The sequence below is a fragment of the Pelophylax lessonae genome (genome assembly GCF_965119305.1).
Source record: "Pelophylax lessonae genome assembly, chromosome: 6".
NCBI classification, from domain to species: Eukaryota; Metazoa; Chordata; class Amphibia; order Anura; family Ranidae; genus Pelophylax; species Pelophylax lessonae.
Window position 1 is genome coordinate 254430201 of NC_138773.1, and position 25651 is coordinate 254455851.

At 46.8% G+C, this 25651-nt stretch overlaps 1 protein-coding gene across 1 annotated transcript in view; it reads right to left on the reverse strand.

Annotated features, from left to right (window-relative positions):
• MYO3B (myosin IIIB) overlaps positions 1–25651 on the reverse strand; it is a 597729-nt gene that overhangs the window by 323753 nt on the left and 248325 nt on the right. The gene's annotated exons all lie outside the window — the stretch shown is intronic.

The window sequence follows — 25651 nt, forward strand, 5'->3', positions numbered from 1 at the left end:
CAAATGCTGTGCGATGTTGCCGCGATTTCCGCCTGCCGAATCGCGGTAACACATGACGCATGACGCCCCAAAGAAGCTCTTGTACCTTTTTTGGGCGTCATGCATCCCGCAATTTTTTGGGCATGATTCTGCCCGCGATCGCTACGCCGACATGTGAACGTAGCCTAAGCAAATGAGATGAAAGTTTTTGAAAGGGATGTCAGAGGTTTACCATGTGGTACACACCTTCCAGTGGGGAAGAGGGTCAGCAATGTGCCACACAGAGTAGGGACAGAGTAGGGGCAAGCAGTGGGCTTTGAGTAGGGGCAATCTTAATGTCACCATGGCAGAATCTCTGTTTTTTTAGCTCCTGACTTTGCAGCTGGTGGATTCAGCCTACCCTGCAACTCCTTCTGCAGATGCTGCAGATTAATTTTTATGGAGTATTCTGCCACCTAACATAGGCGTGCGCACGGGGTGTGCCGGGTGTGCCTGGGCACACCCTAATCAAGCCTCAAACTTGAGGCTCTATCACCTCCGTGCTGCACTGCCTTGCCGACCGTGCATTTGTTTCCCTGCCGAGTGCCGATCCAATGTTCCAATCCTCCTACACAGACAGTTACACTATGCGAGCGCCGAGCGGAGCGATATTGCCGCACAGTGTAGGAGGACTCTGGACGGTCGGACATACTCCTCCTCCAGACCTCCCCAGCCCCCTGTATTATGCGTGGCGCGTTCCATGACGTCACACGGAGGCGGAGTCACGGCAACGCAAGGGCGCCGGCTGGGTAACTCGCGTTATCAGCGGGCAGTGGCGGGCTGGCGGCACATTACTCGTATCGGTATCCCGCTCTCCCAGAAGTTGAACGGGAACGGCTTACTGCACGGCAGCCAATATCTTCAGCTATCTACTAGGTGATTTTTTTAGTTTTGAAATCATGATCAATACAATTTTTAATAAATTGAGTAATTTATTGGTTGTAGTAAATTAAATAAAAATGCAGCAGGCGGCAGCATGAAGGAGGAAGAAATAAACTTACTGTACATGGCTGAGAAAAAGATTAAAATCTGAAAAATATATATAACATAAATAAACAATAGCTATCATTAAAGCTGCTAAACTAAAAGATTAGGGTGACTAACTAACTAGAGAATCCATAGAAAGAAAGATGGTAGTGCTAGCATACACTATACTAATAATACAAATTATACAGTATAATTATTATTATTATTATTATTATTATTATTATTATTATTATAGTGTATGCTAGCACTACCATCTTTCTTTCTATGGATTCTCTAGTTAGTTAATCACCCTAATCTTTTAGTTTAGCAGCTTTAATGATAGCTATTGTTTATTTATGTTATATATATTTTTCAGATTTTAATCTTTTTCTCAGCCATGTACAGTAAGTTTATTTCTTCCTTTTTCATGCTGCCACCTGCTGCATTTTTATTCAATTTACTAATTTGTTCAGCGTTAAGGCTCTTTCACACGGGCGTTCCGATCAGATCCGCCTGTCAGTTTTTTTAGGCGGATCTGATCGATCGGATGCCCCATTCAGCCCTATGGAGCAGCGGATGTCAGCGGTGACATGTCCGCTGACACCCGCTGCTATCCGCATCCGATCCTGTCCGTGAAATTCGGACAGATGGAAACCCTATTTTCCATCCGTCCAGGGGATCGGATCGGATGGGATCGGATGAGAGCGGACAAGCGGTCCGCTCTCATCCGATTCCCCATAGAGAGCAGCGGGGCTCTGACACCTCCCTCTCCGCACTGTGTGCGGAAACAGAGCTGTCATCCGCCGGCTCAGCGGGGATCGGCGGATCGATCCCCGCTGAGCAGAGCACAGTTCGCAACGGAATGCGGACCGCGTGAAAGAGGCCCTAGTCAGACCCATCTGGCAAATGGCTACCTACTGATAGTTTAGATTCACATGCAGATTGTTCTGATTTATTGTTTTAAATATATATATATATATATATATATATATATATATATATATACATATATATACACGTGCGCGGCGTGAGTTTGTGCTTTAGGGTGCACACCCTAATGCAATAGGCTGCGCACGCCTATGCCACCTAAAGTATGTATTTGGGCAGACTTCCCTATACTTCCTGCCACATATTACTACCTGTCAGCTCACGATCTATTAGCACATGTGTATAACACATAGTAATAAGTGGAACTGTTCTCCTAAACTAGAATTCCCAGTCAATCAGGCCAGTCCATGGTGAGCAGAGGTTCTACATAGTGAATTAATAAGGGTAATATTCAGACCTCATTGAGCATCCAATTAGAAGCAGGCTGCCAGCCCCTCTGGCCAGAAATATGCACAGTATCCAAAGAAGATTTCACTTTAGTTTTAAAGGGTAATGCTTTATACATATGTACTTCCTTGTTAAGGCTATTACATCATGGAGTGGGAAATCCCAAAGCTTGATTCACTATGCTGCCAGCAAGTAAATAAAAGCTGGATCACCTTAATGACCAGCAGTCACTAAATTAACTAGTAGGAGTCCAATAGTCAACTTTATTAGTTCATTCATTGCCATGTGGATTGCAAATATCTGCCCAGCTAGATGAATGTGGATTTTGTCTCATTCTGTGATATTTTATCACTGACCCAATGAACGCAGTTGATAAGAGGTAATATAAAAAAGACAGCAAAGCTTGAAAATAACCATATCTGGGAATAGGTAGGAAACCATTTCATTGCAACTTGTCTAGAAGTAAAATTTCAGCACTGGACAGCTCCCAGAAAATCAGCTCTTGTAGTGCTAAACACGAATCATGTTATGAAAAAAAAAAAAATCCTTTTTTTTTTCCATTTTAAAGCATTTGTGGAACAGTCATTAAAAAAAAAAAATGTTACTGTATATTCATCTAGAGTGAAAAACGTATTAAACACATTGTCAAAACAATAAAATTGTGCCACAGTAACAACTGCAAATGATAAAATCACATTATGTGTGAGTTTAGACCGCCAAGTATAGAGGTCTTGTTTTAAATAATAATTTTCTACATAGTGATATAATTTTAACAAAAAGAAATGAAGCAAGCAAAAAAAGCAAAAGTGACTTGCAAAGTGCAAAAATTCATAGCAACCAGATTTTTCAATCAGAAGTTGCTAATCATTGCTGTGGATCACAACACCCATATCATGAATTTGCCTAATTATGATTGTTTCCTTTTATCAAACTCTTACTAAATACATAGGAAAGTATGTGCCATCACATGTCAGTCATATAGGAATGAATAAGCCTCACCTGGAATTTATGCCTAAACTCTAACACATGGTCCAATCCTGTGTGTCGGGTGCAAAGCATATCATTTCAAAATATATTTTCAAATCTGTAAAACGACGTTCTCAAAGATGGTGCGTTGCTGCTAACAGGTGGCTTGGGGTCTGCAGGACTTTCAGTCTCTTCTCATGAGCTGGGCTAGTGATACCTAAATCACGTTGATGCTTTGTGTGTATACAGTCTACCCTCCCACTGGAAGACATTTATCACTCTGCTCTGCTTACAATAGAAGCCTCTCTGTCTTTTTATAACATGGTTAACAACAGCATCCAATTAACAGTGGTGAAAATCAGACAGAACCTTTCTATTAAACAGAAATGTCATTGGCTATGGGTTAATTTTAATTTAAGTTTATATGTTTACTGTTTTCCACATGCTTTTACCCCCATCATCAGTAGAAATACTGACACTCCATATAAGCTTATGTATACATGACCCCATGAAGCACTCCTGTTGAAAAGAACGACATCATTCCACTTCTCCATCAGACATTGGAACTAAATATTGTCCACACAGACCAATATCTGCTCTAGTTTTTCATTGCCTCCCCCCTCTTCTTTCCCCCCTACCTGTCTCTCTCTCTTCTTTCCCTCCCTACCTACCCCTCCTCCCTATGCTGCCTTTATGACTAACCCATTGTATAACTGCACTCCATAATGGATAGTCCAATATATCCCTGCAACTTCTCATTTTTATAATGTGCGTTACCAGGGCTTTTTTTCTCATAGAAAAGGTGCAGGAACTCCCCTTTCTAAGTTACTTTGTGTCTCCGCCCCCTACCCACCTTTGAGCGCTAACCCTTGGTTCCACCTCTGAGCACCGACACTTGGATCCACCCCCTACCCAGCTTCCAGTACAGCCCCTTTTAGAGAATATAGAGCCAAGTATAATTTTGTAGTGGAATGTATGGAATTTGGTTATGATAACAAGAAAAGCAATAAAATTGATCCCCCACAGCCAATAGCAATATACCCCCCCAGCAGCAGCAAAAGATCTCCCAGCAGCCAGCATCAATAGACTCTCTAGCAGCCAGCAACAGTGGACCCCCTCCCCAAACATGTGAACAAAAAGTTAGTGCTGCGCTATGGTGAATAATATATAATAATGTTTTATATTAACTCAAAAGTGCTGCTGTGTGAAAATCAAAAGGATTTAAATGTGTTAATGGAAAAGGACAGCGCAAAATTGGTTATAATCAACAATGTGGTAATAAACCACTTATAATATTGTGAATAAATAAAAGTGGTATCAATAAATTATATAAAAGATACTAATAAACCACATTACATAAATAACAATTAATATCACCCTGTGAAGTGATTACATAAAATACATAAATTGTATGACCACTTGCAGTGATAATTATATCCCCGTGCAAATAGTACAATCAAATTCATACAATAAAATAGTCCATGTGAATAATAAATATTAATCAAAAAGTCCAACAAATGGGGGGCGTGGCCGACGAGTGATGTGAGCGGACGTGTCCCACAGTAGCTCCGCTGGTATCCTGCTATTCTCCTGCTGATCTCAGCCATCCTGTGCCCGATTCACCTGCAACTTTCAGGATCACCTCTCCACATCCTCTGCTTGCCGGCCGGGCCACCATTTCCATCCGGACGGATGTCCTCCCGCGGCACGAAGTCCCGCTCGGCGGCGGACCCTGGCGGCCAAGATGGCGGCGCCGCGACCCGCTCGGCAAAGGAGAAGCAGAAGGAGGCCGCACAGCGCCTGTTCGCGAAGCCTCCAGGTAAAGACCTCGCTCCCCCTCTCTGTCAGGCTGATGTGGGGGATGTGGATATGACCTCGGGGGACTTGGGAGATGCTGGCCCTCTCCTGTCGCTGGACTCTGGGCCTTTGGCCCCCCCTGAGGCGGGAGCGGCGCTGCAGTTGAGGCCTACCTCCCCTTCCGTGACCCTTGACTCGGAGCCCACCCTGCGGGATATCCTTTCAGCGGTCACCACTGGCAACGCTAACATCGCTAGATTGGCTGGTGAAGTTCAGGGCATGAAACTGGAACTGTCCCTAGTACGCCAGGACATGCAGAAGCTGCGGGATCGCACAGCTGCATTGGAGGGCCGGGTTAGTACTATAGAAGATGAGTGGCAACCATTACAGCGGGATGTTCAGTTTCTCCACTCTATTACTACAGCTAATGCAGCCAGATTGGAGGACATGGAAAACCGCTTGCGTAGGAATAATGTGAGGGCAGTGGGAATCCCTGAAAAGGCGGAGGGGAAACACCCTGTGGATTTTATTGAAGCATGGCTGCTGACAACCTTTGGCAAGGATTCCTTTTCCCCTATGTTTGCCGTGGAGCGGGCCCACAGGATCCCTGCTAGACCTCCTCCGCCGGGAGCCCCCCCCAGACCCTTTCTATTCAAGCTGCTCAATTACAAGGACCGCGATGTCATCCTGAATAAAGCAAGAACCACTGCTGATCTCTCTATAGATAATGCCAGGGTCTCTCTGTACCCTGATTTTTCTGCTGAAGTGCAACGCAGGAGAGCTAAATTTCTGGATGTTAAGAAGAGGCTGCGTAGGCTGAATGTGCCATATTTCATGCTTTATCCTGCCAAATTGAAGGTGGTGGCGAATGGCTCGACCCAATTCTTTGACAACCCCCAGGCCGCTGTGAACTGGCTGGATAGGGAGGAACGTCATCTAGCCCGGCAGGCACCCCCCTGAGTTTGGGGACGCTGTTATCCTTTACTGGCTTTGAGTTTCAGTCTATGATGCGGAGCACTGACTGTCCGTTTCCAAGTTTTCTTTTTTTTCTACAGTTGGTGTTTTTTACCCCCCAATAGGGGTATTACATTTGGAATCACCGCTCGGCTGAGCGAGACTGTCGTGTTTCCCCCCGGATTGATTGTATGCGGTTCCTTTGCATACTGTGCCCCTATCCTGTTGTCCTGCGGGGACATGCTGACTCCGTGGAACGGAGAATGGTTTACTACTGGGCCCTGTTGGCCCCTTTGACTTTGTTTTTTGCACTGCTGCTTTTCCCCCCTTCCCTACCTCATGTTTTTTTTCAGGTGAGACCTCTCAGGCCTAGGACTCTTCCGGCTGCAGATGGCTGGCGTGGACTGCATTTCCCTCTCTACTTACCTACGCACTCAGTGCGCACGCTCCCGGAGACTCTGTTCTGGCGAACTATGGTTGGCGGTGGGGAGTGGTGTGTCGGGTGGTTTGGGGGACTTCTGCTGTTACATTTATATTGTGTTTTTGTTAACTCATGGAGCTCTCACAGCTTAATGCATTAATCTTGTCCTGGAATGTTCGGGGCCTGGCGGATGGGGTTAAGCGTAAAGCGGTATTTGCATATCTTAGGAAGCTTAAGCCCACTATTGTCTGTTTACAGGAGACCCACCTGGTGCGCACTTCCACGCATTTGCTACGCTCTCGGGCATATCCTGTTCAATACCATTCTGTTCACTCCTCGTATTCGCGGGGGGTGAGCATGTTGGTGTCCGGGGGGGTGGCTTTTGTGTGCCTGCGCAGCAGGGTGGACGATCTGGGGAGATATGTTTTTTTATTATGCAAACTTAATGGTTTTCTGTGTATTTTGGCTGCTGTCTATGTCCCTCCACCCTTCTCCCACGAGGTTCTCCGTCTATTGGCACAATTTATGGCGCCCCACCCCGATACCCCAGTGTTGGCCGTGGGGGATTACAATAATTATCTTGACCCGGCACTTGACAAATTCCACCCCTCCTATCACGGGCCCGCCCCTATTTCACGCCCTACGGCGTTTGCTAAGTTTTTGACGGAATTGGGCCTCAGAGACGTTTGGAGGGACAGGCAGGCCTCCACTAAATGTTATTCCTGCTATTCGGCCACTCATGGAGGACTGTCACGCATTGATTTGGCCCTGGGGAATGACTCTATGAGGCCCCGGGTGACTGACTCGGCGTACGAACCTCGCCTGGTGTCCGATCATTCCCCGCTTTGGGTTAGGTTTTCGGTTCCGGGCTCGGGGACTCGTGGGCTGTGGCGGGTGAACCCGTTCTGGCTGACGTTGTTCCCTGAGCCGGATCCGATTGCGCCGGCCTTGGAAGACTTCCTGGCTGTTAATAGGGGTTCTGCCTCCCCTGCGGTGGTGTGGGATGCCCTTAAGGCCTTTTTGCGTGGTCAAATCATCAAAGGGATTACTATGGTTAAACGTAATTCTGCGCAGTGGGAGGAAACGGTTCGTGATGACATGAAGCGTAGGGAGGAGGCTATGATAGCCTCGCCCTCTCCCTCTGCGCAGAAGGCCTGGCTAGAGGCGCAGGCTTTGTATAACTCAGTGGTATTTTCAGCGGCTGAGAAGAAACGATATTTCCTGCAACAAACGTACTTTGAGGAGGGCGAGAACACTGGGCACATGCTGGCTATGGTAGCCAGGTCTCAACAGGATCCTGGCTCGGTGACGGAGATTGTCTCTCCCTCCGGGGAGGTGGTCTCCTCCACTCCTCAGGTGCTTGAGGGCTTTAGGCAGTTTTATGCTGATCTGTATCAGTCCCGGTGCGGGGGCCGGGGGGCGGCCCTGTCCTCCTTTTTGGACGGGTGCTCCCTGCCTCAGCTTCGGCGGCAGGATAGTCAGTCCCTTAGTGCTCCGATTACAATGTCTGAACTGACAGATGCGTTGGGGCAGGCACCTAATAATAAGGCACCGGGAGCGGATGGCCTTCCGGTTGAGGTATACTCTAGGTATGGGCGAGTCCTTCTGCCGGCTCTCCTCTCCACTATGCAGGATATTATGCGGACGGGGGTCCTGCCGGATTCCATGAGTGAAGCCATTATTATTGTCTTGCCCAAGCCAGGGAAGGACCCTAGATACCCCGACTCATACCGACCGATCTCCCTGTTGACCACTGATATAAAACTTTTCGCACGTATTCTTGCTAACCGGCTTTCGAAGGTCATTACCTCCATCATTCACCCAGACCAGTCTGGATTTATTCCGGGCAGGTCCACGGCGATTAATATACGGCGGCTTTATCTCAATTTACAAATTCCAGTTGATAACCCGGGTAATAGAGCCATATTGTCCTTGGACGCGGCCAAGGCATTTGATAGTGTCGAGTGGCCTTATCTGTGGGAGGTTCTCTCTCGCTTTGGCCTGGGCGATGACTTCATTGGTTGGGTTAAGGCGTTATATTCAGCACCTAGGGCGCGAGTCAGGGTGAATGGGGAACTATCTTCCCCGTTCCCCCTCTACAGGGGCACTAGGCAGGGGTGCCCTCTGTCCCCCCTGCTGTTTGCGCTGGCGATAGAGCCCTCATTAGGTGTTCCCCGGCTGTGGTGGGTTTCCGGAGGGGTGACCTGGAGGAGAAGGTGTCCCTATATGCGGACGATACCCTTCTGTATTTGGGTGACACTGAGGGTTCCCTTAATTCGCTTATGGTTCTGATAGCACAATTTGGCTCATTTTCAGGTTTTTCTATTAATTGGGATAAGTCCATACTAATGCCTCTTGACCCCATACCCAATCCCTCTCTACCGGCCCTGGGTCGTCTGCGTGTGGCAGACACTTTTAGGTATTTGGGGGTGATGGTCTCCCCGGATCCGGCCCAGTACCTGCGTTTGAACCTGCTGCCTCTTTTAGACAAGCAACGTACTAAGGGTAAGAGCTGGAGTAAGCTGCCACTTTCGGTGGTTGGCAGAGTGAACTTAATTAAAATGATTTGGGCCCCCCAGCTATTGTATATCTTTCATAATTCTCCAATGTGGATCCCAGTGTCCTGGTTTAAGCGGGTGGAGTCCCAGTTTCGTGACCTTGTCTGGCGGAGGCAGCAGCCCCGTATTAAATTGTCTACCCTTCAGTACCCCAAGGATAGGGGTGGATTGGCAGTACCCCATCCGCGGATGTACTTTCTTGCAGCTCAGTTGCAGCACTTGGCGGGGTGGGGGGATCAGTCCTCGACGGACCCACAGTCCCTGCTTCTGACTAACTACAGGCTACCTCTCTCAGCGGCGTCCCTTTTGGAGATGGATCTTCCCTCATTGCCGTTCCGTGCTCCCACGGCGACCCTGTTGCGTCGCCTGTGGCGGGAACTGCGTGTGTTGTCACACTCGGACGGATTTTTTGATTTTACGCCACTATGGGACAACCCGGCCTTTCCAGAGGTCGCTAGGTTGCAAGACTCTCTGGGGTGGCGGGACAGGGGTATAAGGTACTTTGCCCAACTGTTTGAGGGCTCTGTGCTTAAGCCTTTTGACCGCCTTCAGTCTGAATTTAATCTCCCTCGCCAACACTTCTATCGCTACCTCCAACTGCGCCATGCCCTTCAGACCCAGCAGCGACTGTCCCCCATGCGACAGGCGGACCAGACGATTGTGAACTCAGTGATTAGGGCTCAAGATAAACGGGGACTGATCTCCCTTAGGTACCAATGGCTTCTCTCGTGTATACAGGACCCGGCCTCCTTGCGGTGTAGAGCGGCATGGGAAATGGATCTGGGGGATATTGGCGGAGATCAGTGGGATCAGGCCTTAGAGGCCCTTCCCTCGGTGTCTCTGTCGGCTTCCCACAAGCTTTCCCAGCTCTTTATACTCCATAGGACGTATCGTACCCCAGTCCTCCTGCATAAGTGGGGTAGGCGGGATACGCCTCTTTGCCCTAAATGTGATTCCCACAGGGGAGATTTCATACATCTGCTGTGGCGCTGCCCGAAGTTGGTTAGGTATTGGACTCAGGTCACACAATGCATTTCACAAGTTGCCCATGCACCTATACCGGTTGACCCTCTGGTGTGTCTGTTGGGCATACTAGACCCGGAACCGTTTACCCCTGGTGCATATATAATGGTGCATAGGCTATTATACTTGGCCAGGAAACTGATTGCTAACTATTGGATGAGTCCAACGATTCCTACATTGGCACAGTGGGTGGCACGAGTCAATTATATTCTGCTAAGAGAACAGCTAGCGTATCGCCATCGTAATGCAGCCACAAAGTTTTATAAAATCTGGCAGGACTGGTTGGATTGCCCGGGACTAGCACCTGCACAGCTGCTTATGTATCGTATTCTGCAGGCTTAGTTTGTTGGTAGACATCCTGGCTGTAATGGGGTCTTTCTCACCTGAACTCCTATTTTCCCTTTCTTCCTCTTTCTTCCCTTCCTGTATTCCCCTTTCTTTTTCTCCTTCTCTCTGTTCGACCCATTCCCCCCCCTTTTTTTTTTTTCCCCTCCCTCTCTTGTTGTCCTTCTGGGAACTGGGCTCCTCCGTTCCTTTACTGTGGTGGAGACCTGTTCCCGGTATCTCTCTATCCCTTGGATTCTGATATGGGTATGATGGCCACGTGGGCGTGGTGCTCTCGGGGGGTGTCACTTTCACACGGTTGCTGTGGGGAGGTTTCTTCCTGCGCTTATGCCGAACCCTGTTTATCCTGATACATTGCTGCTTTGGTTTATGTTTATATCGGCCTAGGTAGGTTCGGCCATTTCTATTATCTTAACACTACTGTAATTATTCCGGTTTTTGTATTGCTCTATGCTGTTTCTTCTCACCAAGAGATGTGACCCCTGCGAGGGTGCGGTATTTTTCAACATGTATGTATGTCCCCGATTGTCATTGCTGTGAATGTTTTCACCCGTTCCCTTCCCTTCTCTGTTTTTTGTTTTTTTTTGTTTTTAATAAACACCTTTTGGATTTAAAAAAAAAAAAGTCCAACAAATATTTAAAACAGAAGTGCTTCAGCAGGTAGCCAGTGAAAGATGTTCCACCAAGAAAAAAGTGCTCAGGTGCTGGAAATTGTGCATTAGCATGCTGCCATGGTGTGGTGAATTGGGTGCATTTCCTCTCCCCCAGGATATCAAACTTACCGGACAAAATGGACCCCTAGACCGTATAGTGTAAGGGTCACACAGGCTTAGTCCGGCAGAAAACAAACAAACAGTAGATCCCTTCCAGCAACAATTAACACACAGTATCAAAAGATCCTCCACCAGCAACAATAGATTGCCATCCAAAAAAAAGGGTTCCCTCCAGCATCAATAGATCCAGCATCAGTAGACCCTCCAGCACCCCTTGCCATGGCATACATTCAGTGCTAGAGGTGCCGGAAATGCGTTCCCCGCGTTCCCGCTAAAAAAAAGCCCTGTGCGTTACACTACCTCTGGACATTCCTCAGTTGACTGGCAGTCTGATGGACTGCCCTTCTTCAGAAGGATTGCCCCCCCCTGGTCCGGGCACAGCATGATCCCCTTGGGGGTGTCAGGACTTCTGGGAGACCAAGACACCGGCATCATTAGCGTCATGCATAACGTTTTTTACGCAGGGCCCCATTGTTACAATTTTATATGATGCTACCTGCTATATTCCCTATCGGTTAAACATACAGTTCTGTTGTTATTATGTCACTATGTTCATGTTAAAGTATTGTTCATTGTCTGGCACTGTCGCTAGGTCTTTTGCTATGTATGCTTTGTCTGTTGAAATACAAATAAAATGTTTTGAAAGAGAAAAAAAAAAAATAATAATTTGACCCCATATACAGTATACTGTATATACAGTATATATTATTTTACAAATAAGTATTCAACATAGAGTGCATCCAAAAGGCTCTGTTCACACTATGACATTCCGTATTGTGAGCGGAATCACCGCAAATTGCGGGATGCACTTGCGATCCCCATAACTTCCAATGGCACCCTAATCGCGGCGCAATTTTGCCACAATTGTCACCCGACGAATCCCCATAAAATCGCGCAAACAGAATCCTGGGACACCTGTCGCTCAAAAGAAGTTCCAGAACTTCTTTTGAGCGACAGACGGCCTGTGATTCTGTTTGCAAGATTTTACAGCAATTTTCCGGGTGACAACTGCCGCAAAATCGCCCCACGTTTGGAAAGGCATTGGAAGTAATGGGGATCTCAAGCGAATAGATTCAGGGTCACAGGCAGAATGGCGGTGATTCCACCTGCGATCCGGGACGCCTAGATGTGAATGGAGCCTAATACTTGTGTTTAAATATTATGGGTTTTCTAAAGCAGACAAAAAACAGCTTCCAGGCTGTCTCTCTATAAATAAATCTCCATGCAGCCCCTTTACGGATAGGGCTGGGAGGGTGGGGAGGTTAGCCTGAACCATTAACCTTTGTCTGTACATTTCAAGCTGGCCTTAAATAGTTACTGTATGTTTCATTCAGCCAGAGTGCTGAACAAAAAGAAATACTAACAGATTACTCCAGGTGGATGGAGGAATAATTACTCCCGCCCCAGGACATTGTGTTCTGACAGCGGAACCCGCCACTGTGAAATTACACTGATCAGCGGCTGTAGCTGCTGATCAGCATACGTTTTACAGCATGTCCCATTCAATCGAAGTCGATTAAATGCTTAGAAGGCTGCATGTGTTTTCTGAATACCTAAATTTGTTAATAAAGCACTCTATAACTATGCCGCCTGCCAGACTAAAGGACACAATGAGGCACATTAGGGTTACTTTGTTCATTTCATTTAGTGTGCTTTTTTATTGTTGTTTAGTGTTTACTTTTTTTATGTGTGTGTGTGTGTGTGTGTGTTTTTTTTTAATTTCTTAAAGTTTATTATTGCACCTTTTTACCTTTAAAAGCAAAGCATAATGTAGGGTTGTTTTGGCACAAGAACAGGAACAGGATAATTATTAGAAACCTCAATAACCCTCATGAGCCATTACAAGCTCATTGCGCTCCTAAAAACCACCAAATATTACCATATTTTTACCATTCTCATTGACTCCAATGTATTTGTCAAAGTGTACATTTGACACCACTCATCTGCACCTGCACACCTGTCAAATTAGGAGCTGCGGTTGTGTCCATACAGCTGCTGCATTCTTATAGAGTAACAGGCAACTCCAGCCGCAAAAACAAACCGCTCATTCACACTGTATGGCCTGGAGAACCCGTATAAACGAGTCCATCATTTTTTTTTTTTACAGTCCTGCTGGGGAGGATGAGGTGCCTTGGTGAAATATCAGAACCTGGATGTCTCAGTTTTGAGACAGAGAAAGGGACTGAGGACACCGATTCCTCCATCTCTTTCACTGCAGTCTCAGCTGCACTGGACAGTGATTGAACAGAAAGTGCTCTCACAAGCTGAGCCATAGTAAATACAGTTTGCTATGCACCAGTTACAAATGAACACAGTGAGTACCAATCTCTCGTTGTGTTCATTCAGAAAAGAAAGGTGCCCTTCCCCAGGTCCCCATCTTGAAACATTCCCCAGTGTGCCTGTAGTAGCCAGTGGGAGAGGAGAAGAGGGAAGCCAGTAGTGCTCCAGGGGATGGGAAGGGGCAAAGGGGGAGGCTGTGCATTAAGGGGAAAAGGATGTGGGCAGGATAGACAAGATGATAAGTGTGGCGGGGGGGGGGGGGCAATTACAGGAACCGATCCCTTATGTGTCTCTCCCTGCAGCAGCTGAAAACTGGCTTCTACTCTTCTCCCTCCTACTAGCTTTCAGCTGCTGCAGGGAGACACACACAGAGGATCAGTTGCTGTAATTGCTCCCCGCTATACCGATCACCCTCCCTGTCCTGCCCATATCCCATTCCCTCTGCTGGCCCGAGACCCCTACAGGAGGACCGGTGCTACCCCTTTATTATCAGCCCTGCCAGATATACTACAACGTCAATAATTTGTTTGGACCAAGCTAGTCCAAAACAAACTTTTTCCTTCATTAACAGATGCAGTGGCTGTCAGCACTGTATAAACTGTATGTAAAAAAACCTACATACAGAATATATTGTTCTGTCAAGCATAACGGGAACTCAGAGTTGTATAAAGTACTCGAAACCCATACTTGGGTAAAAGTACAAGTGCTCGATCAAAAAGTGACTTGAGTAGAAGTGGAAGTGCTCAATCAAAAAGTGACTTGAGTAGAAGTACTAAAGTATTCAACATTTTTTGTACTTAAGTATTGCAAGTAGTTTTTTAAACATTTTGCTACTCAAGTACTGAAAGTAAAAGTACCAGTAGTTTTGAAAAAAAATTGCTACTTAAGTACTTAAAGTAAAAGTACAAGTACTGTGTTATGTAGTTATTAAAGAAAGAAGTCAAAAGTTTGAACATCATATTGTTTTTTATTATTTCAAATGTAGCTTTTATTTATGCATACAGTAGCATTTATTTTCGGATGCGCTGATAATACACATGTTTTGAGCTTCATGAAACCTGCCATCTACTGTTCTGTCAGTGGTAATTTTTATAATTGTAACGAGTAACTATGCAGCACAAAAAAAAAATATCGGAGTAGAAGTATTGAAATCATCGAAAAAATGTAGTGAAGTAAAAGTGGAAGTAGGAGAAAAAAATTCTACTCTAGGAAAGTACAGATACCGCCTTTCGGTACTTAAGTACAGTAGTGAAGTAGTTCTACTTAGTTACTATACATCTCTGCGGGAACTGGAACTAACTTATACTGAGTATAGGAAGAATTATATATGTGATAACTGTAAATAGAGACATCTATGGGCCAGGGGAATGAGTAACACGCAAAAATGTAGATTTTTAAAGTAAATTTCACCTAAGCAACTAATTAAATTCTGCCAAAATAACTCCACTTATCCCTACCCGTTTCCAGGCAATAGATGGGAAAAGTAAATACTCTTGGTAAGCTCTCATTATCCTCTAATAGGATAAACTTGATTCTTTTGATCTGAGCACAGGTACGCGTGAAGCAGCCTATTAAAGCTCAGTCCCACTATATGAGCTATGCAAAAAATTCCAATATACCAATCCTGGCCTGACTTATCTTTATTGTTAGTCTCGCTATCATTTATTCTACAACTTTAGGCTACAACTAAGCATACATTAGCAAGCAGCAAAGACAAAGGCCTGCTTACACATATATGACAAAGCCGACTAAACAAATTTAGATGCTGAATGCTCTCTGATGATAACATTGTATAGGGCTGCTTTTGTCTGCTTCCATGAGCATGTTTTTTGTATAACTAGTAAATCAAGCTGAGCCCTATTGGATAGCATTTCTTTACAAGCAGAGAAGATATATTTAGCAGAAATAAATTTTTACAAGCAGATAATAAGCCGTATGGCTGGTCTCATAAATGCAGACAGACTTACAAAAGTGTTCTCGTGGTTCATTTTAACCAGCTTGCATTCATTTATTTACACTCATTGTAAATCTATCCACACAGGCTGCTCTGTTCTTAATAAAAACTGCATTACTGAAATCCATCTTTTGTGAAAAAAAAAAAACGTAAGAGTCTGTTTCAGTCTTCTTAATAGAATTTGTATACTACAGTGACAATAAATTAGTTCTAGAATTGAAGGTTTGTGACTTAAAAAACAGAAGAAGAAAGCTATTTATTCAATGTGTGATGGTGACTTAGAGATACAATCAGCCTAAAAAGAGCAGGTCTGGGCAGGAATATGAGAGCCAACATTGCCAACTTTGATGGTTTTGAAGTCGCAGACTCCATGGCCATTATAGCTTAATTTGTCATTGACCAAAAAAAAGCATGTGCATATCAAGTGGCTCTTAAAGTTATAGAAGTAATGATGGAAATGATAGTCCCGGAGGTTGTGCCTTTAAAAGTTGTCAACAACACCATATTTCTGTCCTGACAGTTCCTTTCAAGGCACCAACACATGAGAAGAAATGTGTTCTTAAAAGGCTATCATGCACTAGACAGCAGCTATTTATTTCATCAGTTCATCTGGACAAGATGTTGGCGATCTTTTATCAAATGTCTGAATAAGCTTTGTTAGGGTCCATATAGGCTTCAGCTACATAGTGGGTAAGAATGAATAAAGACACTGGTCCATCCAGTTCTACCTGGGTGTGTGTCAGAGAGACTTCTATTTTCTACAGCCCTGTACATTGCACTCACTAAGAAGCACAATGAAAAGTTTTTTTACATTTATCAACACTCCCCGCTGACACTGCTGTAGGGAGTTTCCGATCCTTACCACCCTAAAAGTAAAGGATCCCTTACCAAATTTGAGATTGAACTGCTTCTCGTCCAACTTAATTGTGTGTCTGCCTGTATTTTTTAGAGACCTTAGATTAAATAGATTCTTCCCAGGGTTGGAGTCACTACCATTCAAAGATTTGTATATTGTGATTATATCCCCTCTTAAGCGTCTCTTCTTCAGGGAGAATACGTTTAACTTTTGTAGATACATATATATTATTTTTACTACTTCCTTATTCTTTGAAATACGTTTTACATATCACCTTAGGCACCCACTGGTTCATGGGTTATTGGCACCCGACGTTCTACCACGGGAGCTGCGACGCATCGCGGATGTCCTCCCCCTCTTCCCTTGCCCTTGGCACGGCGGATTGGGTGGGTGGTTCTGCCTTGCGTCGGCGCCACACCCAACGCCGGCGTGTGACATCATCAATCTTTGGCGCCACTGCGCTGGCGTTTGGTCTCCATCTTCTCAGTGCACTTAAGCAGCCCGCGAGACAGCATGCCTATGGCTCTCCTGTCTCAGCGGTATTTTAAGTTATGCACTTGCGTGACGCTGGGACCCCAGTGCTGAGCCATATCTGGCGGATTCGGGACACTTGTGTTTGTGGTTCATTTTGGGTCTATCCTATGGTAATGATTTTCTGTACACTTTTTCTTTTGGACTACTCCCTGGTTCTTTCTCCATGACTCTCATTTTGGGTTTATTGGTATCCCTTCTTCCCTATGATCTGAACTAGCTCATATCTTCTCTTTTGGACTTTTTTACTACATCATAATCTTCCTGCACACATTTCATCACGTGGTCCCATCAATTTCTTCTTGAGCCACCTGCTTTCCAACACAATTTCACCTTTTACCTTTATTTTTTCACTAGTCACTCGGTGCCACATGTATTCATTTCTGCTTTACCTCATGCACATTTTTACTATGGTAGCAGCACTTATGATTTTTTAATCATATTTATATAGATACTACTTATATACATTTATTATATTATATATAACGGAATTTTTGTAAAATCTTACCTGTAAAATTCCTTTCTCTGAGTCCTCCGACAGTCGCCGCCTCTTCATATTCGTCACATATGGGGTATTAGACTTTGCTCCGAAGGAGTAGCTAGGCAACAGAATATGTTAACATTAAAGCTTTTAACATATCCCACCCTCAAGGGGTGGTCCCCTCAGTCAATACCCTCCTACTTCCTGCAACCATATCTCAGTTTCAGTGGAATAGCAGTAGAGTATACAACCTAACCCCAAAAGAGGGGCGGGGGCGGCGACTGTCGGAGGACTCAGAGAAAGGAATTTTACAGGTAAGATTTTACAAAAATTCCGTTTTCTCTTACGTCCTCCGACAGTCGCCGCCTCTTCATATTCGTCACATATGGGGACGTCCCAAAGCAGTGCAAACATGAAGGGTGGGAAACGCATCCGCGCCAAAAGGCAACGCAGTCTCTGCATCAAAGAAAGGAACCTTACCAAAGGAAGGAACCCAGCTGGGCAACAGGAAAAAACAGGTGCTCAACAGGAGCAACAACCCAGGAAAAGACAAATAACCAGGGGATAAAAACTTATCCCAACAGCCAGAGGTCCCCAACAAGGGACCCTAGGGAATCGCCGCACTAAGAACCTTGCGGCCAAAGGAAGCATCCGCCGATGCCTGAACATCTACTTTGTAGAATATTGTGAAAGTGTGCACGGTCGACCAGGTCGCCGCCTTACACACCTGGGCTACAGAAGCCCCATGACGACAGGCCCAAGACGTACTCAGAGATCTAGTAGAGTGCGCCTTCACAGGCACAGGGGGAACCTTCCCCTGCAAAGCATAGGCCTGTTCAATGGTCTGCCTGATCCATTTTGCGATGGTAGAGGCCGACGCCGCCATGCCCTTCCGAGAACCCTCTGGAAGAACAAACAAGGAATCCGTCTTTCGAAAAGACTCAGTCGATTTAAGGTAAACCCTTATCGCCCGAACAACATCCAAAGAATGTAATCTCACCTCCTTTGGATGTTTAGGCTTCGTGCACAGCGAAGGCAAGACAATATCCTCATTAAGATGGAATTCCGAAACTCGCTTCGGAAGAAAAGAAGGATTAGGTCGCAAGACCACCTTATCCAAATGAATAACCAGATACGGAGACTTGCAGGACAAAGCCGCCAGCTCCGACACTCTGCGAGCCGAAGTGATCGCAACCAAAAAGGCGACCTTTTTGGACAACATAGACAACGAGATCTCCCTGATCTGTTCAAAAGGAGCACGTTGTAACACAGATAGAACGAGATTCAAGTCCCAAGGGGGCAGAGGATCCCTCCTAGGAGGAACCAGATGCCGCACTCCCTGAACAAAAGTGCCAACCAAGGAGTTGGAAGCCACGGGACGTTGAAACAGAACGGCCAGCGCAGACACCTGACCCTTTATCGTAGCCAGCACCAAACGCTGATCGACACCCGTTTGAAGGAAGGACAGCACTCGGGAAACCGAGTACGTGCGGGGTGAAAACCCCCTGGACTCACACCAGGCAAAATAGGCCTTCCAAGTACGGTAATAAACCTTCCCCGAGGAAGACTTCCTCGCGTTGATCAAGGTATGAACGACCTCTGGGGAGAGACCCTTCTCCTTCAGGACCTCGGTCTCAACAGCCAGGCCGTCAAAGCCAGCGACTGTAAAGCAGGATGGTATATCGGCCTTTGAGACAGGAGATCGTCTCGAAGAGGCAGACGCCACGGGGCGTCGACCGCCAGATTCACGAGGTCTGCGTACCAGGACCGGCGAGGCCAGTCCGGTGCCACAAGAATCACCGTGCTGTGTTCCGAGTGTAACCTGCGAAGGAACCTGGACAGCAACTGAATCGGGGCCACTAACGCATCCGACGCGTCTGCCCGAGGGTCGCGCGTCCTTGCCACGAACCTTCTCACCTTGTTGTTGAGACGAGACGCGAACAGGTCCACATCTGGAAGACCCCACTTCGCGCACAACATCTGGAAGACAGCTGGGTGGAGAGACCATTCCCCCTGATCCAGGGTCTGGCGACTCAGATAGTCCGCCTGCCAGTTCTCCACCCCTGGAATGTGAACCGCCGTTATCGCCGGGACATGAGTCTCGGCCCAAGACAGAATGTCGGCCACTTCTCGAGCCGCTCGGGCACTCCTGGTGCCCCCTTGGTGGTTGATGTAGGCCACCGCCGTAGCATTGTCCGTCTGCACCCGAACCGGGAGGCCCTGCAGCCGGTCTGTCCAGCGATGAAGACAGAGATTTATCGCACGCAATTCCAGAATGTTGATCGGAAGGGAGGACTCCCCCTCCGACCAAGTCCCCTGGGCGGACAGAACGCCCAGAACACCACCCCAGCCCGACAGGCTGGCATCCGTAGTGATTACCGTCCACAAGATAGGACGAAACGACTTGCCCCCGGACACCATCGGGGACTGGAGCCACCACAGAAGGTCTCTTCTGGTGCGATGACTCAACGAGATTTGAAGATCCAGAGATTGAGGTCGCCCGTCCCACATGGACAGGATCTCCGCTTGGAGACCCCGCGTGTGAAACTGGGCGAAGGGAATCGCCTCGAAGGCCGAGACCATCAATCCCAGACATCTCATGCACGTCCGCAGAGACGAGTGCGGAACGTCCCTGAGGGACCTGACTTCCTCCTGAAGAGTTCTGAGTTTGTCTTCCGGCAGGAAGACCTTCGCCTGCACCGAGTCCAGAATCATTTCCAGGTAGGGAAGACGAACCGACGGACTCAGTGTCGACTTTGGAAAATTTATCGTCCAACCAAACTCCTGCAGAGTTTGCATTGTGACAGACAGGTCCTTCTCCAGACCCTGGCTGGTCGCAGACCGAACCAGAATGTCGTCCAGATACCCCAGGACAGAAATGCCCTGGGCCCTCAATAATGCCAGAACCGGTGCAAGCACCTTGGTGAAGACCCGCGGAGCCGAGGCGAGACCAAAAGGCAACGCCACGAACTGGTAGTGATCCTCCGCAATGGCAAATCGAAGGTACCTCCGGTGACCCTCGAAAATGGGGATGTGAAGATACGCATCCTTCAAATCGATGGAGGCCATGAATTCCCCCGGAACCAGGGCAGCCACCACCGACCGCAGGGATTCCATGCGGAACTTGCGAACCCGCACAGAGCGGTTCAGAGCCTTCAAGTCCAGAATTGGACGAACCTTGCCCTCCTTTCTGGGCACGGTGAACAGATTGGAATAAAACCCCCGAAATCTGTCCCGATGAGGCACCGGAACTACCACTCCCTAAACCCTCAGGTCCCGCACCGCCAGGTGCAGGTCCCGCAAACGCTCTGGAGACAGTTGAAGATTTGAGGGAAAAAATCTGCTCTCCGGCCGAGAGAGAAACTCGATCTTGTAACCAGATCGAACGATCTCCTGAACCCATCTGTCCCGCACGCGGGCCAACCAGGGCTGAAGAAAACCAAGCAAGCGTCCCCCCACCCCAAAACTGGGTGAGGGCGCCCCTTCAGGTCGCACTGTTATGGGCTGCGGATCCGGATTGACCGGACTTCTGTTTTCCAGACCAGGGCTTCTTCTGAGAGCCTTGACCTTTGAACGGTTTGCCCTTGTAGTGCGACCGAAAGGCACGAAAGGACCCCTGAGGGGGCCGAAAATTAGCATGCTTCTTCCCAGAAGCCCCCTTAGCCTTGGGGAAATGGGGCAAGAGAGTGCTCTTACCTCCGGTGATCCCCTTAATCAACACATCCAAGGACTCCCCAAAAAGGCGAGACCCATCATAAGGCAGATTGGCTAAGGTCTTACGTGAAGATTGGTCCACCGACCAACATTTCAACCAAACCAGGCGGCGAGACAACACCGCCACGCTGTGCACACGTGCAGCCAACGGAACTAGGTCCAAGTCCGCATCACACAGATACATGACACCCTGGTGGATTTGATCCACCATATCCAGGGTCGCCGGCGACGCCGAATAGGCCACTAGGACGCGCCTAAGCATCTGCGTCCAACTTGCGACCGCCTGGGCCGCCATGAGAGAGGCAAACAGAGCCTTAAGCATAGAACGCGTAACAGAATAAGTATGACGGGCAAGAGACTCCAATCTCCTATCCGTGGCATCACGGAACACAGGGGAATTCTCTGCAGGAATCGCAGTGGATTTGTTTAAAACCGCAATTGCGTGATCCACTGGGGGTGGCACACACCACCTCTCATCAGTGGAAGGCGAGAAAGGATAACGCAGCTTGAACCTACTTGGTACAGCAAAAGGTTTGCGTAGATTGCGCCATTGTTCCTTAACAGCGCGCTGAAAATCATCATTGCAGGGAAAAACCTGCGGCGCCCTTTTTTTTCTCTGTGTCCCATAAGCCGCCAAGGCAGCGGGGGGACACACTTCATCCTGCAAACGCAGCGTTTGTTTTATGGAAGCAATCAATTCATCAATGATTGCAAGCTCTTCAGGCGAGCCAGGGGGAGAATTATCAACCCCTTCAACTTCAGCCTCCACCTCGGACCCCACTAGATCCAGGGAGGAGCGGGACCCCGATAAGGAGGCCCCCGCCATAACAGCCCCATCACCTTCACCCTCAGAATCAGAGGAAAGAGAAACTCTGGGTCTTTTAGTAGATTGAGCAGCCACCAGCATCTGCACCTGAGCAGCAAGGCCAGCCACAATAGTGGCTAAATCCCCCCCTGGGGGGGAAACAGCGGTCCCCTGGCTTTCCACCAAGGCGGTAGGAAATTTGCCCTCCTGAGAATCCATTGCCCCTATTACAAATGCCGGATAATAAAGGGTTAACTGCCCCTTTAACAAGCGCGGCGAGCGCAGCCCACCGCACCACACACAAGCACAATGAGACCCCCACAGGGACAATAAAACTGACACAGGCAATGGATAAGAAGGATATAACCTGAGGAGACCCTCGCCGCTGCTGCTGCCTCGATCGGTGTTCCTGGAGAAGAGGAAGTGATGCGGCCAGGGCGCTCTATGAAAGCCTATGGGAGGCTACAAGAAAATGGCCGCCATGCATGTAGAACATGCGGCCGGAGCGAGTGTAGGCAAAATGGCGCCGTTTGGCGCCGAAACCGCCGCTCCACAGTACAGTAATGCACACATGTCATCCATGTATAAAAAAACATGTTAGATCGCCGCAGCGATCGCTGTATAGTGCCAAAACATGCCCAAAACATGCCCCACAGCACACAGCTTCTCACACTGACAAGGCTGACACACACAGTGTCACACAGCTCCCCCCCCCCTTGCAGCCCACAGCATGCAGCCGAGTGATAGGGAGACAAACAGTGAGAACAGAGGCAGGTTACACAGTCCCAGACTGACACCCCCCCAGACAGACAGGTCCCCACATAGATACACTTACCTCACAATGGCGTGGGGTACCCGCACAGGCGAACAAGCCGCTGCACATGAGGCAGGGAGAGTCGCATACAAGACGCACAGAATGGGGGTTAAGAAAACGCACAGCGTCCAGTGAGGTAGTCACCTCACCAATCATCCCTGCACCGAACAGGGATGGGTCGTTCACTGTGCCAGGAGCGTTACCTGGCTGAACGCTCGATGGCAGGCTGGGAAGCCACTGACCCACGACCTGCGACCAGGGGGATCAGCCCGAGACCCAGCCCGCATGATCCTCTTCATCCGAAGAACTAACTAATGCTGACAAAAAGAACAGCTAAGTAAAGGTAGAGAGAAAACTCAAACAAAAAATCAAAAAAAAAGAAGGAGTCTGGGGCACAAAGCCCCAGCACAGAGAGAGCCAGCCACTCCTGACAAGCTAGACATTGAAACTGGGATATGGTTGCAGGAAGTAGGAGGGTATTGACTGAGGGGACCACCCCTTGAGGGTGGGATATGTTAAAAGCTTTAATGTTAACATATTCTGTTGCCTAGCTACTCCTTCGGAGCAAAGTCTAATACCCCATATGTGACGAATATGAAGAGGCGGCGACTGTCGGAGGACGTAAGAGAAATATATATTTTTTTTATGTATTTTTACAGATATCCCCTTTTTGCTGCTACACATATCACTCTTATCCCATTTACTTTAGCCCACACCTATCATGTGATTTACGTGTCCAGCCATGTTTGCCTGTACTGTGTGCCCTCAGCTCCCGTGGGAGACACTTGGGGCCACCCCTTATCCCAGTGCCAACATCTGCCTTATTGCAACGTAAGTGTTAGACAATTGAGGCTATGCCTCTTGTTTTTCCTTTTCCAAATTTTCATTTACCATCATTTCCCATTTCCTTATACATACATTTTTTTATAGATCAGACATCTACCCCTGATGAAGTGGCATATTCAGTCCACGATACGCGTCGAGTCCATTGATGTTTTGACTATATTAAATCACTCTACTAAAGTTGATACATTGTATTCATTGATATTGCAATTACTACCTATATACTATATACCTCTGGAAATCTGCCATGTTGGTTTTTATGAATATTGGATTTGAGATTATTTATTCAACCTTTTTTGTACCACTCTGTCCATGTCAACTTATTTTTGTAGCTATTCCTCATAGCTGAGGTCCTCCAGCCCCATTATTATCTTTGATGTCCTTCTGTGGATTTTCTCCAGTCAAAGCACATCCTTTCTGAGAATTGGTTACCACAGCTGGACCACATACTCAAGATGTAGCCAAATCTGAGTTTTGTGAATTTGGTAGAATTATGGTTTTATCTCTTGAGTAAATACCCTTTTTTAATGCATGCTATTAGTCTGCTAGCCTTGCTTGCTGCAGCTCGGCATTGCATGCTATTGCTAAGCCTGTGATCTACCCCCAGATCCTTTTCCATCCTTGATTCCCCCAGAGGTTCTCCCCATAGCAAGTAACTTGCTTGCATATTCTTAGCTCCTAACTGCATTAGTTTACATTTTCAATATTAAACCTAATCTGCCATTTAGCCACCTTCCCCTCTGTTTTGTTTAGGTCTTTTTGTAACATTGTTATATCCTGTTATTGCCCTGCTTAGCTTTGTATCAGAAACGATTTTTACCACCTCTGTATTGTTTACGGACAAGTAAAACAGAATTGGCCCCAGGACCGAGACCTGGGGTACCCTGCTTACAACTCTAGACCATTCAGAAAATATGATACTAATCACCACCCTCCGGGCAACCAGTTTCCTATCTAGGTACATACAATATCATCAATGTTATTGACTCTAGGTAATTATCCTATATTGCCAAAATATATTACCACACAATGTGTGTTGTTTTTGATTTTAATTACCACATCAAAGGACCAAAATAATTTGGGTGGTTAAGATTTTTGTAACCGATACCGATACTAGTACTGTTACTATCTTGAGAGAGCTGTGCCCTACCTGAAAGGCTTTCCTCAAACGAATCCATCCTGTAACCCCAACCCTAGTCTGAACATTTACCTCCCTTGTAACCTTTACACTGACCCTCCCTGTGACCCCAACCTAGATGGTAAAATCCTTACACTAACAATCCGTGTAATCCCACAGTGGATTACTATCAAGGCAACTTATGCAACTACCTAGGGCCCACCAGCTTCAGGAATCAGGAGATACTGCAATAGCTACCCGAGAGGGAATTGGAGTGCTGGGGAGCAAGAGTTATGATAGCAAGCCTCCCTGTCCACTATGCTTCTTTGAGTTTTAAACAGCTTCCAAACTACTAGCTCTGCAGAAGTAAGAATTGGAATAGGGAGATGTTCCTCTCTGAACAACGCTGTTGGCACCATGCCACAGAATGCCAGGAATCATTGAGAAGAACATCAATGCCACAAGTCGTCCTCAAGCAAGTGATAATCCCACTGACTCCCAGTTCAGTAAAAGGGGGCATTTATCAGGGGCAGGGCTGGTCTGTGAATACTTCATATATGCCCTGCATGTGCGGATAATGGAATATATATAGAACTCACTCATGTCAGGGACGACAGTAGCTCAGTTTGGGCTGAGATTTTGACCTGTTAGAGCAATGGCAGGAATAGATAGGGGTCATCCTACTGAACCCCTAGGCTGCAGCTAAGATCCAACAATATGAAATCTATTTTGATTGGAAATAGTTTTTAATCCATAATTATCATTATCCCTATCCCCATTTAATGTTTTCCAGGTATTTTTCTTTAGGAAAATTTGCATTACCTGCTGCAAATAATAGTAAAATAATACCTGTTATCTTTCTAAATGCAGCTGAATGATTTCCCATTTAGATATTCAGTGTGTGTTGCTGAATGGTAGACATATTTACTGTCTAATCCAGGACATGATGATAAATAGCATACACCCCAGCCTTCCCCCTTGTCCTCAGAGATAATAAAATGATTGATTTAACATATGACGCAGTGGTCAGTTATCATCTGTGTTCCAGACATTCTATTGTGCAAAAAGCATTTGTATCTGAATCGATCTAGTTCTGAACTATAGCTTTCAACAGCCACTATTAATACAAGGGTTTGTCATAAATATGTGGAATTAAACAG